Here is a 12,350-nt window from a genome sequence, read left to right on the forward strand (position 1 = left end):
GTAATTGCAAAAATTTTAAAGGGCAAAATGGTTGCATTTCCTCATGTATGATATGAACATGTATTTAGTCACATTAATAATGCAACATAAAAATATTTCTCGGATTTGAAAATCTCTTTTATTCTTTCCAAATTTACAACACTTTAGGAACACAGAAAACTTCAGCCACAGAACATGTATTTTTCTAATTTGCCTGTGGCTTTGATGATAATTAGAAGACTACCATGCAGCCTTATCTACCACTGAACACTAACTCCAGCCTACTGCCCATTAGGAATTTCGCATTTACTTTCTTTCACTCCTGCCTGGGATAAACTTTCAACATCTCTGTCAATGTTTTCCTTATTTTTGAGGTCTAATTTAAATTACTCATTCATTTCTTTCTCCCAGACATCTTTATTTTTCTTCACAATAGACTTTTTTTTCTGTGTGGTTACATTTCTTTTCCAATTACAGATAATTAGTTCCTTGAAGGCAAGATTATCATAATCACCTTTACCTGGTATAATGCCTTGAACATGTTTGATAGTCTATGTGGGTATCTGTGAGGATGAGTAAATGGATAAATGAGGGAATGAGTGGATGAATGAATAAATGAATGAATGAATAGTGAATAACACATACAGATCTATTAAATTGACTTTTGAAAAGGACACTATCAACTGTTTACCATTAATGCTTGCATTTAGAACCAATAATTTGAGTCACCCCACATCTGATTCCCTCTTGAATAGTAAATCACTGTAAAATGTCTGTCAATTCTTCATCAATAATCTAACCAATATCAGCATGCTGAGAATGGGGCGCTGGGCCACTTATTACTGTGGGATGTTGGTGTTAGTGGATTCCATGTGGTTTACTTATGATACCAACTTTGTCTTGACAGAGCAACACGCATTTCACCTTCTGTTGCCTTTCTGTAACATTCTAAGCATTGACATGAATAAACCACAAAGACTTCTGAAACTCAATTTGGAAATTATCTTAAAAACAAATGTCCAGTGTTGTCATAGTAACTAAATGATGCTGCAAAAGTCACTATGTCCAAATAAAGAACAGAAATGCTTAATATGTTTTCATTCATTTTTGGAAAACTGATTTATAATTGAAATTTTTATATTGCATACATGTAGTTGCTTAGTAGGAAAGGATTCAAGTAGCACTGTAATTACTGAGAAGTTTCCAGAATACTGTTTTTACAATCTTATCTCCATTTACATCTTCAAATGCCCTATATTCTAACAACAGATTAGACACAGTTTGTGTCTTGATGCCTTTATTGTGGAATGTTGTTTTACATTCTTAATCACTTATCATTCTCACATTCATTTTTCAAAAATTGGTTACAATTTTATAATTTATCCACATTTTTGGACACTCTTCTTCCTGGTCAAATTAATCAACCCTCATCTATATATCTATATTTTTCAATTAAATTTAAAGACAACAAATATATTTTAGTTCTTGGAAATAAATTATTCTTATTTTGTTTTGTATGTATAGTGTCAGGATATATAGTTCTATGTAATCTTTCTCTCTATGGAGATAAGAAAGAACAGTGTCATTGCTTTGATAAATTAGAAATGCTAATGCAAGTTAAAACAGAAGTAAGAAAAATCATTTACCATTAAAAAATATTCAACCTTTTGAAAAGTCCAAGTACAAAGAAAAGATTTTTATAGCCTAGGATATAGATAGTTGGGTTTATCTGATAAATCATTATTATTATAGTTTGGAGTGGAAAAGAACTTTGAATGGTGTAGTGATTTTTTTAATTAAGTCTTTTAATTATTCTTATAGAAAATGAAAAATAGAAAGTGAAAAGTTATATCTTCTTTCACATTACCTTGGAGTGAGATTTTTATCAGTTCTCCAAGCTAAGCAGAATCAAATCTGTTCATTAATTTCCTGGGAACTGACCAAAGAAAGGTTTCCTGTGTGACTGGCAATGCAATTGATAGCAGGTACTTTTTATGCTGAGTCATCTTTCACATTTTAGTGAAGGATTCTGATACCATTGTCTCTAAAAGGAAACTATATCTTGGCTTAAGAATACTATATTCCCATGATACTTTCCACATGTCATGCAACATGATAGAACATGATACAGGTAGATTGTAATAAGTCACAGGTATATTATAGTTTGTAATACCCAGACCAGGGACTGGGAAAACTCTACAAAGTGATTCACTAAAAAACGCTGTAAGCAAAGAGAGATGACAACCTGTAAAAAAAAAAAAGTGCAAGTGACTTACAGGAAGATGGGGGAAAAAAAAGAAACAGAACAGAGAACAAATAATTTACCAGACTTAAGCCCTAACATATCACTAATTACTGTAAATGTAAATTGTCTAAATACTCCCCAAAAGCCACAGATTAGAAGAGTAGATGAAGGGTCAGGACTAGACTATATGCTGTTTACATGAAACTCACATCAACTTAGATGATATAGGTAGGTTGAAAGAAAAGATGGAAAAAAGATATAGCATGAAAACATGAATTAAAAAAAATCAGAAGTAATCATATTTATATAAAGAAAGTAGACTTCAGAGCAAAGAAAACTATTTGAAATAAAGAGAGACATTAAATAATGATAGAAGATTAATCCCAGGAACACATAATTATTGTAAATGTGTATGCACAAAACCATAGAGCCTCAAAATGAAAACTGATAGAGATGAAAGGAAAAATAGACAAATTCACAATTAACACATGAGGAATTCAACATCTTCTCTAATAAATTGATATAACACCTACACAAGGATATAGAAGATCTGAACAACAAAATCAACCAAAAAGACCTAATTAACATGTTTAGAAACTCCAGTAAACAAGAGCAGAATATACAATTGTTTCAAGCACTTATGAAGTATTCACCAAAATAGATCATACTCTAATCCATAAAACAATCTCAGCAAATATAAAAGAATCAACATCTTACAGATTATGTTGTCTGACCATAAAAGGGAGCAAAATAAAAATCAATACCAGAAAAACTGCAGGAAATTTTCTAAATATGTATGTGGAAATTTAACTACCCATTTCTAAAAAAACCCACAGGTCAAAGAGGAAGTCTTAAAGGAAATCTCTAAAAATACACAGAAGTGAATGAAAGTGAAAATACAACATATCAAAATGTATAGGACAACATATCAGAATGCATGTACTAAGAGGGAAATTTATAACAGTAAATGATTATATTAGAAAATAGAAAAGGTCTGAAATCAATAATCTAAGTTACTTCTCAAGAAACTAGAAACAAAAGAGCAACGTATACCCAAAGAGAGAAAAATCAAGGAACTAATAAAGATGAGAGCAGAAATCGGTGTAATTAAAACAAGACAACAATAGATAAAAATCAATAAATCAAAATGCTGATCCTTTGAAATAATTTAAAAATCTTACAAGCCTCTCGCAAGACTGACAAGATGAAAAAGAGAGAAGACACAAGTGACCAATATCAGGAATTAAACAGGGTTTATCCCTACAGACTCTGCTGCCATTAAAAAGATAAGGGATTACTACAAATAACTTTGTACTCATAAAATTCAACAACCTAGAAAATACCACTCAGCAAAAGAAAAGAAAAAAATTGGATACAATAGATTCATGCAAAAATTTAGCTGAATTTCCAGAAGATTATACCAAGTGGAAAAAAAAAAGCCATTCCCAGATAGTTACATACTGCATTTATCGTACACGCTTAAAGTCACAAATCTGTAAAACTGGAGAACAGATTAGTGGTTGCTAGGGTTTAGAGAAAAGGTTGGAGGATGGGGGAGGGAGGGAGTTGTGGCTGTAAAGGGCAACATGAGGGATCCTTGCAGTGGTGGAAATGTTCTGTATCTTGACTGTATCAATCTCAGTATCCTGATGGTGATATTGTACTATCAGTTTTTGCAAGATGTTACCATTTGGAGAAACTGGATAAAGGATGCACCAATCTCTCTGTATCATTTCACTCATCTGCATGTGACCCTACAAATAGTTCATAATAAAAGTTTAACTTATGAATATGATTTGTTGATTAATACACTGAAATTCATTTATATTTGGTATGCTATGAGTCTATAAATGTGTGAGTATGTGACTATAAACACGTGGTTATGTACATCCCTACAAATGAAATGCAGAAGTTCTGCTTCCATTGAGCATGTAGTCACTTTAGTAGGTTCAGGGAAGTATAAACAAAAGCAAGAAGATTCTAAGAAAATAGCAATTAAACCAAGATTAGAAATGATCGATTAACAGCAGGGGCCACACGTAAGGAAAAGAAATCTAACAGTATTGTAAGATAATATATTAGCCAAAAGCCCTGAGAGAAAGTTGGTCAGCGCAGAATCTATTCAGATTTTCATTGATATAAAGCCTCTGGATGATGCAAATGACTTTAAGGAAATATTAGTTAAGGTGTAATGAGTAAGTAGTAGGCTCAGGTGGCAAACACTCTACATGAACTTTGGTGCCTTTGAGATGTGTGGATTGGAGGAATGGATTACAGAGTTTAGGGATGGGTTTGGTGAGTGGAAGAAGGAAGATCAGTGTGGCTATGAAGGGACAACATGAGGGTTCCTTGTAAGAATGAAATTTTCTATACAGTCACTGTATATGATACAACAGAACTGATATCAGGTGAGGAATTAGAAATAGAGAAGAGGGGACAGAACAGGACCGAATGAGGTACAAGTCAATTGATTCTAGTACAGGTTTCTTATGAGGGAAGACACTTGTACTAATGATGACTGAGGAGAAAACGATCCTCACAGTACAATCTGAATCAAGGCCCTGCTGGTGTATTTCACTTGCTTATAGATTATTTACTTGGCTCTAGGGCAGGAGTTTGCAAACAATGTCCCATGAGCCAAAGCTAGGCCACTGCCTGTTTGAGAAAATAAAGTTTTATTAGCACACAGACTCCCTCACTTGTGTACACAGTGTATATGGCCGCTCTTTTTGCTACAACAGCAGTGTTGAGTAGCTGAAACACAGATCATTGGGACCACAAAGCTTAAAATATTTACTAGGTGGCCCTTTACAGGAAAAGTTTGCTGACTCTAGCTCTAGAGGTACAAGTCTAAGGTGATGCAACACAGGAAAAAAGCTCTCGAAACATACTGAATGTCAATGAGGTCACTCTTCCTGTGGACTGAATGTTAAGCTTCCGTGACCAGTATTAATCTATATCTATAATTACTGTACCTACAACTTTCAGTCCATCAGCTACAAAACAGGTAATTGGCAACATGACGACAGTTTCAACTTTCATTGTAGAGTACAGACTGATCAGCGTTTATATATGGCACATTTAAACCTATTTCTACTGATAAATTTGAAGCTAAAAATTAGTCTACAATTTCAAAGGATAGTCATTAAAGTGTTTTATATTCTAATATAAGTAACTTGGTGTCGGAAAGAGTTGGTTAAGTTTCCAAATTTGTCTAAGTTGCTCCTGGGCTGACCTTCTTCACTGAGATCATTTGGTTCCTTGTTAAGAATTTTTAAAAGGAATTTTGTGAGAATCTAAGTAATGTGACAAGTGTTGAGCTGAAAACAGATTTAATGTGACCCTTCCTTTTGTAGAAAGGAAGAAAATCTTAGTATATATATCCAGGGAATAAATAAAAAATAAAATGAAGCAAGGCAATTAAAACTGATATCAAATTTTGTGTTCATATTTTTAAAGTTACCACTCCAACAGGCTCATGGAGAGTAGAATAACAAATCACTAAAAGAATTCTTGTTAGCATTCAAGAACTAAAAAAGTAGAAAAAAAGGAGGAAGTCTTTTTAGGAAACTTTTAAAGAAAGAAGTGGCTTCTCAATCAAGCCCATTTTAATTTCTATATTGGCGAAAGGCCGAACTCAACCATGAAGGCCAGAATCCTGAGTCATCTGAGAAGCCTGTCTTTTTTTAATTCCTCACTTCTCATCTATTATTAAGTCCTGCCTTTTTTACCTCATATATACTTCTGTACAGCATCCCTTCCTTTTCAGCTCCATCAGGACTACTGCATACACCCACACCTGAACCTTTGATTACTAATGGATTTTCTTGTGGCTGGTGGTGCTATATTTAATTCATCACTCTCACTACCTCTAGAATGGTTCCAAATCCAATCACACCAATCCCTCCCTCAAAACATTTTAGAACTTCCTTTCTTTTACACGACCTAGCCCAATTCTATCATGTGCCATGAACAGTTCTTCAGGATATGACTCTAGTCGAAGTCTGAAGATCCTCCCTTTTTTTTTTTTAACATCTTTATCGGAGTATACTTGCTTTACAAAGGTATGTTAGTTTCTGTTTTATAACAAAGTGAATCAGCTATACATATACATATAATCCCCATATCTCCTCCCTCTTGCATCTCCCTCCCACCCTCCCTATCCCACCCCTCTAGGTGGTCACAAAGCACTGAGCTGATCACCCTGTATTATGCGGCTGCTTCCCACTAGCTAGCTATTTCATATTTAGTAGCATATATAAGTCCATGCCACTCTCTCACTGCGTCCCAGCTTACCCTTCCCCCTCCCCATGTCTTTAAGTCCATTCTCTATGTCTGTGTCTTTATTCCTGTCCTGCCCCTAGGTTCTTCAGAACCTTTTTTTTTTTTTTAGATTCCATATATATGTGTTACATACGGTATTTGGTATTTGTTTTTCTCTTTCTGACTTACTTCACTCTTTATGATAGACTCTAGGTCTATCCACCTCACTACAAATAATTCAATTTTGTTTCTTTTTACCTCACTACAAATAATTCAATTTTGTTTCTTTTTATGGCTGAGTAATATTCCATTGTATATAGGTGCCACATCTTCTTTATCCATTCATCTGTTGATGGACACTTAGGTTGCTTCCATGTCCTGGCTATTGTAAATAGAGCTGCAATGAACATTGTGGTACATGACACTTTTTGAATTATTATTTTCTCAGGATATATACCCAGTAGTGGGACTCCTGGGTCATATGGTAGTTCTACTTTTAGTTTTTTAAGGAAACTCCATACTGTTCTCCATAGTTGGTGTATCAGTTTACATTCCCACCAACAGTTCAAGAGGGTTCCCTTTTCTCCACACCCTCTCCAGCATTTATTATTTGTAGATTTTTTGATGATGGCCATTCTGACTGGTATGAGGTGATATCTCACTGTAGTTTTGATTTGCATTTCTCTAATGATTAGTGATGTTGAGCCTTCTTTCATGTGTTTGTTGGCAATTGCAGATCCTCTCTTAATCACCTCCCACCACCCCATTTCTAATGCTACTCCATGCAGAATAATTTATAGCTCCCTAAAGGTGCCTCAATCTTTATGCCTCTGTGCCTTCACACCTACTCATCCTACTGCATGGAATGCTCCTGCCGCGCCCATCATCGAAGTAATTATTATATTTCTTTAAAATTTTTCTCAAATATCATCAGTTTGGGGGAAATACTTCCTGACCATCTTACCCAGTCTCCTTCCTCTACACCCAGAGTCTTAGCTATTGGCTTTCCTTTGAGAGTTCCTGCTGTACTTCCACAGACTGCTTTGCAAATCTCTGCTTACCTCTGCTTAGTTTCAATCCCTGACATAGCTAAGGATCAGTATTGGAAATGTTGAGGTAGATAGTAATTAGAACAATATTTATTGAGCAATTTCTCTGAGTCAGGTACCTAGTATTTCAAAAATACTACGTCATCAAATTCTCAGAGCAAGCCTATAAAATAAAGTGTAAATGATTTATTAACCCTTAAGAAAATTCTACAAGGTAGGGAGTATTATCTACATCATATAGATGAGAAAGCTAAAGATTAGGGAGACCAGAATTCAAAGCCAGGTTTATCTAAAACCAGACAACAAATTCTTAAGCAGTGCCTGATAGTGAAGAGTTTTCTTGTAGGAATATTTTTTCTCTTCTATTATGCCTAATGTACATAGAATATATAATATACTATATATATCCATATATGCACAGCCTCCTCTTTAGTAACTATTAATTCACACACTTCAGTAATTAATAAATGTTTATTGAACACCTACGACAATATGTTTGTGTCAGTTGCCTGTCAGTGTCAGTTGCCAGGAACAGTGTTCCTGCTGTTCTTCATCTGGGTCCTATTCCCTACAGTCTCGCTCATGAATAAAATTGGAAATAAGAGAACATGTCCTACTCTAAAATGATCATTGGTAAGGCACTGGCAAAAATTTAAAACCCGCAGAAGTATCTGACATTAAGTGGGAATCCTGGAAACAAAAAATTAATATTATAAATTAAAACAGTCTAATCATGGAGATTTGAGGATCAAAGGCACATAGGGAGTTGGATTAGAACATAGTTTTCTTTATACCTCACCGTAGCAGCAAGGCCATAGTCCTCTAACCCTATGCTTTACCACACAAAATATAAAATGTTATAACTTATCTTAAAGCTCCTAACTTCTAGTGAATAAAATTAGATAAAATTTTATCAATTCTGCTATCATTTCTGATTTCTTACAACACCTTTCTCAAATGGCAGGTCATAATCTATCGCGTTGAAATCTAAAGTTAGTTGATTTTCTCTAAAAAGAAATGGGGACTAAAATTCTCTATATAATCGGTTTTCATTGTTCTTGAAAGAACTGGTGAAGTCACATCTTAGCTTTCTCTCTTCATCACAACTAATCACTGTTCCTCTAGTTCTTACAGGGAGGCAATTTATTCAGCTATTCAGTTCAGCCTGGACTTAAATCTGGTGGACTGACACCCAATTTAAAATAGTTTTTATCTATTTGTTTTAATCAGTAATGTTCATGCACAGTTGTGAGGGGGAGGTGGATCAGAAACACCTATTTGGAATCCAACTAATTTCTAATGTTTTCACAAATCCTGGTGGGTGAAACACACATGGAAAATGTAATCACTGCCTAAAGGAAAAACTACCTGTTACTATGCAAATGTAAAGTTACTGATGAGTTTTACTAAATAGTACAAAATAGTGACTCTATTAGCTAATATGTATGGAATATACAGGCTTTAGAAATTTTAGACTGCTTCGAAAGATGCAGCATGACAGCTAAGCAAACTCCCTTATGAGAAGGGTTTTTGTTTACCTGTTCACAACAGAGACTAAATACACCTTTGTATGTCAGAAATTCAAATGCAGGTAGGTCTGATGTGACCATCAGATGATTAATGTCCCTACCTTCTATCATATTTAGATTTTTGACATATATAACTGAGAATTGAACTTAGACCAAAAGCTATAACCAATTTACTTTTGAATATGAACTTGAATTTATTATGCAGTAAAATTTCATGGAGTCACTGTGGTTTAAGTGGGTAAAAGTGATCCGAAATATAGATGTGTAACCAGAATGACAGTGCTTTCCTGCCTCAGTAGAAATCTGCATTCTGTTTATACTAATTGGCAAACAATTAATGGAGATGACATTGTTACAGAGGCAGGTATATGTACTGACAACTATGTTCCCAGGGTGGCCTCTTACACCTCTGGATCCAGCGTGAATTTTACACAGACGTGATTTTATTCGGATTTACACATCTACCACTGATGAGGACAGCATCACCAATAATTATCCCTGCAAGTACTACAGCACTGGTGTGAGCATCAATGTCTTGGTTTGGGTCAGAATCTTCTGCTTTGTGCACTATGTGCTCAGCCTTCTTGGCTTTTCACTGCTATGATTCTGAAACTGGTTCTGTCTTCTCCCTGTTGCTGAAATACTTGCTTCTAGATGATGGCAAAGAGGAAACGCTTTATGAAAGATGAGACTTTCGATTAAGTTGTAGGCTCTAGTTGAAAGGACAACATAAACACTTTATTTACTCTCTCAGAGATGCTTTCTCCCTCTTTTAGAGACTTGTAACCCTTTCCCTGCAGGGGTGACATGACGTAGTATGTAACAGTTCATGGTCAGCTGTTTGATCAATCTGAAAGCAAAGATGGTGCCATAATTTACTAGCTGTGTGACTGCTCAAAATAAGCCTATCACAGGTTTCAATTTTCTTGTCTCTAGAATAGGGACAAGAATTATGACACACCTTTGTATTTTGGGAAATATGCTGCCAAAGACATTGCCAGTTAAAATATGATATTTAGAATAATTTTGTGTGTATTGAACTAGCTTTCTTAGACCTGACTAGACATAAACTTTTATCACATTGGATTTTTATACATGAATAAAATGAAATGAAAAAACATAAGATAGATAAATTGGTCCAAGTATCTGTGAACCTTGTTCACTTTCAGCATCTGACTTTTCTGAATCACTTTTCGATTCACAATTCATGTACATCTGTTTTCGCTCACACAATGTAGTTCTCTGGGTCATCCAAAAGATTGGCGATTCAGTATTTCTTAACATAATACATAAAAGAACTGACAGCCATTGGTGCTGGATTCCTATGCTGGCTTAGGTATTACAGACAGCCAATTTACTTTTGATTCCTGTTGCAGGAAAGTTGTTTAAAACGTATGAATTGCCATCTTTCCTTCCCAATATCCATCACCACTTGGTTCCTGTGACTTTAAAGAGTGTTTCATTATTGTTTCTGAGGTTTTCCCTCAAACTTCTGACACTGAATCTGAAGTTTTATTCTGGCATTTTTGATGTTCATTAATGCACAGGTAATGGTATCCACATCAGAGCTGCCATCTAACTAACAAAAATCATGAGACATTATGATTGTGAAGTACATCCAGACAGCAAAGACATTTCACATTAAAATGTGAAAATAAAAGTGTGTCTTAGAATTGATGAACGGTAGTAGTACTTATCTCACGGGTTGTATTAAAAAGATGAATGTATGGTCAATGTGTATGAAGTATGCAAGTGCTCCTGTCACTTACCTCACTTTACCAGTTATAATATTAATACAGATCTCCAGATATTATTTTACATCTTTATAGGGGAGGGATTATGAGTCACAAATCTTGATATCCAACATATTTTAACTGAATTGTGTCTCTGATGGAAAAAACAGAAAACATAACTCCAAAGCAATTTCAAAGTAAAGTGATTTTAGTTATTTATTGTTTTCCGTAACAATAATGTACCTTCTTAAGTGGTTGAAACTATTTATGAAGTTCCAGTTCCTTCTCTCCTCTCAGATTGCAAGTCACCTGTGAAAAAAATCTCTTCTCTGGAGAGACTTCCCTCCAATTACCATAGCTTGTCACATGGTTGAATCAAGTGTGATGCGGTTGATTGGAAGATGGCAATTAAACAGAGGTAAAGAGGACAATTCCTCTAATGTAAGTAGAAAGATCACAAACTTAGATAAATGAAGATGGCTATGCAAAGCATTTTCCCATCAGAGGGTAAAGTTCTCCACAGGCAGCCATCTGCTGATGGTACTGCAGGGCCGTGTGGAAAATCACAATGGGAATGAAGAAGCTTAAACTGGCTTCTTCTTAAGGCAGGATTTCTATGACTTTGGGTCACAACATTCTGAGACCAAAGTCTTCCCTTAAAACGACTGTGTCAGAATACCAGGATGTCTTATCTTGTTAGTATTTCCCTAATTGTCTCATCATTGTGTAATTAGTGTGGGGCAGCTCCAGTACAATCTGGACAAATACAGCAGGCAGAGATGAATCACCAAGTCAGCTCAGACACCCTGGGATATGACAATCCTAAACAGTACTGAGCCTTGTAGGAGCAAGACTCAGCAACCCCACGGCAGTATTCGGTCAGCAAATCTATCTTTTATTCCTTTTCTTATACATAGTCCACATTTCAAGCAGAAATCAGAATTACTATATTCCTACAATTGCTGCTTGAACTACTCAAGAGGGCAAACATTGGCTAAACAAATCAATCCCATGGACTTCCAACATTCCTCTCTTTTTAGGAGGAATCGGCCATCTTCATTAGGGTCATGGCTTTGCACTAGCAAACATTACTTTAAACAACAGTTCAGCATTTTCAGGCTCACTTGGCTCCAAAGAACTGTTATTAATATTTTCTTTTTGATCCTTGAGTTATCCCCATGTCGGTATAGATGGTCTCTCTTGGGCAGACCTCTTAATTCTTTATCACCAACTTGGAGCACCTGTGAAAGTATACACTTTTCTTCCTATTCCAAGGTAGAAGTTTATTTTATTTTGTTTTGCTTTGTTTTCTGACCTAAGACATGAATCTGCTCATCTACTAAGGATTCAATTTCTTTAGGTACAGAACACTGAGAAAGAATAAATGTGTATAATTTCCAATGAGTACACGGGAGAGTATAGGAAAACTCCAGAGAAGAAGCTTTAAAAAAAAAAAAAAACTATAGTACCCAGAAGGGCTTACACAATTGCATATATCTGTAAAGATACCCTGAGCTATTCCCATAAGAGCTGTGCATTTTACTGTATATAA

The 12,350-nt window shown here is 35.2% G+C and overlaps 1 long non-coding RNA gene across 1 annotated transcript in view; it reads right to left on the bottom strand.

Annotated features, from left to right (window-relative positions):
- Positions 1 to 12,350, bottom strand: part of LOC115859326 (uncharacterized) — a 643,056-nt gene that overhangs the window by 492,431 nt on the left and 138,275 nt on the right. The gene's annotated exons all lie outside the window — the stretch shown is intronic.

Source organism: Globicephala melas, chromosome 13 (assembly GCF_963455315.2).
Source record: "Globicephala melas chromosome 13, mGloMel1.2, whole genome shotgun sequence".
NCBI classification, from domain to species: Eukaryota; Metazoa; Chordata; class Mammalia; order Artiodactyla; family Delphinidae; genus Globicephala; species Globicephala melas.